This window comes from Antechinus flavipes, chromosome 5 (genome assembly GCF_016432865.1).
Source record: "Antechinus flavipes isolate AdamAnt ecotype Samford, QLD, Australia chromosome 5, AdamAnt_v2, whole genome shotgun sequence".
NCBI classification, from domain to species: domain Eukaryota; kingdom Metazoa; phylum Chordata; class Mammalia; order Dasyuromorphia; family Dasyuridae; genus Antechinus; species Antechinus flavipes.
The window spans coordinates 142,692,516-142,696,765 of NC_067402.1; positions in this window are offsets into that span (position 1 = coordinate 142,692,516).

The following is a 4,250-nucleotide window of genomic DNA, read 5'->3' on the forward strand; positions in this document are numbered from 1 at the left end:
CCACAAATATTGGGAATGCAAAAAATTATCAGCAGAAGATAATTTCAAAAATCACCAAAAAAATCTGTTTCAATTGGAAATGGGAGGCAGGCAGCTAGGGAAACCAGTACAAATGCCAGCACAAACAGCTCAGAGTCCCTGGGCAGAAAATTTATGGGAGGAAACAGACCAGCAAAAATTTGTTTCAATCAGAAATGGGAGAAAGGCAGCGAAGCACAAACAGCTGATCACAAATGCCAGGGCAGACAAAGCAAAGCCCCGGGGTAGAGCAGTCTCAGTGTGGCTGTGTGACCTCCCTGGGGCAGAGAGTTTGCAGGGAGGAAGTGGACCAGAGAAAATCTGCTTCAGTCAGAAGTAGGAGAGAGACAGCAAAGCCCCAGCAGCTCACCAAAAATGGCCAACACAGACAGCTCAGAGTCCAGGAGTAGTGCAGTCTCAGGGTGCTGGGGCAAACTTGGACCACAAATGCCAGCACAGACAGCACAGTGTCCCAGGGCACTGCAGATTCCACATGGCAGACCCAGCAGTAGGAGTGAATTAGCACTGACCCAGGGCAGTTGCAGTCACTTAGAAAACCTCTCACACCCTAAAGGCCAACCTTCACATAACTTTTAAAAAATAAGTAAAAAAGTAAAGAGGACTCTAACAATTGACAGCTTTTATGACGAAAGAGAAGAACAGATTTCATCTGAGGAGACTAAAGGCAGATTGTCTCCAGATGAAGCTCGAAAAGGAGACATAACCTGGTCCCCATCACACAAGGCTCTCCTAGAAGAACTTAAAGAGGATCTTAAAAGAAAAGTAGAAGAAAAATGGGGAAAGGAAATGAAAACTTTGTAAGAGAGTTTGGAAAAGGCAACACAAAATAGACATAGTGAAATGGAAAAAAAAACATATAATTCATTAAAAGATAGATTTGATAAAGTGGGAAAAGAAAACAACTCCCAGAAAAACAGATTTTGTGAAACAGAAAAAGAAAATAACTACTTAAAAAAAAGAATTTGTGAAAATGGAAAAAGAAAATAACTTCTTAAAAAACAGAATTTGTGAAATGGGGAAAAAAGTCCATAGAATAAAACAACTCATTCAAAAATTCAATTGGACAAAGACAAAAAGAAGTAAAAAAAATGAAGAAAATAACACACTAAAATTCAGAAAAATTCTTTTCCTTTGTTTCAAGGGTCTTTTCCATCTCTCTCTGATGGACAAGGTAAACATGGCTCATTGACACCCATCTGATTCCTTCTCCATCTGTAGAGATACAAGCAAACCCTCTCCCCTAAGCAGTTAAGCTATCTGGTTCCTTCAATTCACCACTTCCTGAATCTCCTATCTAAAGATATTGGAACTGTTCGCACTGGACACTGCCTTCCAACGGTATAAAACCTGTGTGCTGTAGGCAGTGCATCTTTATCAAGAATCAAAAAATTAATAGTATAAAAAACTAAATTTAAACATTCTCTAGGGTTACCTATGGCTCCCCCTTTCTTTTGTTCTTTGGAGGAGTATCCTGATATCTGTTTCTTCTCTCTACTATTGCCTCTCCTTGAGGATTAAGAATTATGCCAGTGGTGTGTAAAATCTGATATTGTGCACAAAAGTGTTTAAAATATATGCAAGTCCATTATCTGTTTTTATTGCTTGTGGCACACCCATAATTGCAAAAGCTTGTCTAAGGTATTCAGTAACCACTCAGGCTGTTTCTTTTGCTGCTGGTATTACAAAGATAAATCCTGAAAAGGTGTCTACTACAACATGGATAAAAGACAGATGACCAAAAGATTTATAATGGGTCACATCTATTTGCCAAATTTCTTTGAATCTTAAACCATGAGGGTTCTTCCCTGGAGGGGAAGTGTGGAAAGGAAGGCAAGCTATATAGACATTTACTATGTTCCTAGCATCCTCTGTTGTTATCCCAAGTTGCAGACATAAAGCTCTAGCGGCCTCATAATATTTAGAATGAGATCCTTGGGCTGCCTAAAAGAAAGGAATATTGACTAACATGGTTAGAAAGCAATCTGCCTTTGAATTTCCATAAAAAAATAGAACCTGGAAGTCCACTATGAGAGTGGACATGTGAGATGTAAATCTTACCTGGACACTTTCTCACTTGCTCTTAAAGTTCTGTAAAGAGCTGATATATATTAGAAACTACAAATTTTATTTGGGCTGTGGCAATTCTTTGTACCACACCTACTGAATAGGCTGAGTCAGATATTACATTTATAACTCCTGGATAATAAGAACTAACATGATTGAATACCATTCATTTTACTGAGTGGACTGAAAAGGAGTTCTGACTACTCTCTTTATAGTTAAGTCACGAGAGTATACATCACAAATATATTGTTTGGATGCATCTGTAAAGATAGTTGGTCCTTTAAGAGGAACCTTAGAAACCTTTTCTTCAAAAATCCATTGCCAATTATGTAATAGCTGGTTTATCTTTAATGGAGACCCGTGTGTAAAATTTGCCACTCTGGAATGATTTCACAGCATACATTAATTTGTGCATTGGTATCAAAGGTGTCTATTTTGTTAGACCTTATCCCAGATAATTGTACATTTCTTTTAATGTTCTTTAATAAAATTCTACCCACAAGCAGTGAGTAAGGAGTAAGGCTTTGGTCTGGTTTTTCTGGGAAGTTCACCCACTTGATCACACTGTCTCCTTGATGAACTGCTGTAGGTGCCTCTTTTGTAACAAAAACTGATATTTCCAACGGTTTTTGTGTGACTCTTTCAACTACATTGGATAAAGCCAGTTCAACTTCTCTCAAAGTCTTTTGAGCTTCTTTTGTAAGCTGGCATGGTGAGTTTAAAGCAGGGTCTCCCCTTAACATGTCATATAATGGTTGTAATTTATGGGTAGTTAAGCTTAACACTGGACATATCCATTGGATATTTCCTATCAATTTCTGAAAGTCATTTAAGGTGTTTAGCATCTCTCTTCCTAAGGAAAGTTTTTGTACTGTAAGCACCTTAGGATATGCTTCATATCCTAAATATTAAAAAGGAGCATGCCTTTGAAGTTTTTCTGGAGCTATATGCTATTTGTAGTCCCTTAGTGACTATGGTCTTTTGTAGACATGCTTCTAACATTTGCTCCTCAGGTGCACACCCCAAAATATCATCCATGTAATGTAACATAACTTTTGGAAATGCTTTTCTTACTGGAGTAAGAGAAGTAGCAACATACATTTGACACATAGTAGGGCTATTTTTCATTCCCTGTGGCAAAACTGTCCATTCATATCTTTTATAAGACTCAGCTAAATTAAAGCTGGGTACTGAAAAGGCAAATCTTTTCATATCCTCTTTATCCAGAGGGATAGAATAGAAGCAATCCTTCATGTCTGTAACCCAAAGAGACCATTCTCTAGGCAACTGAATAGGAGATGAAAGTCCAGACTGAAGAGTTCCCATAGTTTCTATCTGTTCACTTTTCTTAAATCAGTTAACATCCTCCATTTTCCAGATTTATTTTTTTTACAACACACACAGGGTAATTCCAAGGACTTAGAGAAGGTTGTAAGTGTCCTTGGTCAAGTTGTTTCTATATTATATCTAATAAGGCCTGAATTTTTTGTTAAGGGCTGCTATTCTTCCCACACTGGGTTATCAGTTTTCCATTAAATGGGAACAGGTGAGAATGCAGGCAGGCCTTCAATAGCAGCTCTGCCTAAAAAGCTGAAGTACTCAATTATAATCCTAACTGTTGTAAGATGTCTCTTCCCCACAGTTTGATGGGGATTTTTCTACTACAAGAGGAATAAAAACTCCTCTTTCACCTTCAAATATCCATCTCAAAGTAGTACTAACTTTAGCTGCTATTGATCCTTCTATACCAGACATATAGGAGTCTGCCTTAATCTTTGGCCAATGACTGGACCAATTGGCACCTCTAATGACTGTACAATCTGCACCCATGTCTACCAACTCTTTTAATGGTATGATTTATATATTTTATATAGATATATAGATTTATATAGATATTGTATTGATATAGATAGTGAGCATAGGATGGTCAGCCACAACAGCTGCAGTCCAGAAGATTCCAGGATTCTGTCGCTGGGATTCAGAATCTGAGCAACTATCATCAGATTGTCTATTAGGAGTGTGTATTAGTCAAAGGTTCTGATAAAGGACTCATTTCCAAAATATATAGAAAATTGACTCTAATTTATAAGAAATTAAGCCATTCTCCAATTGGTAAATGGTCAAAAGATATGAACAGACAATTCTCA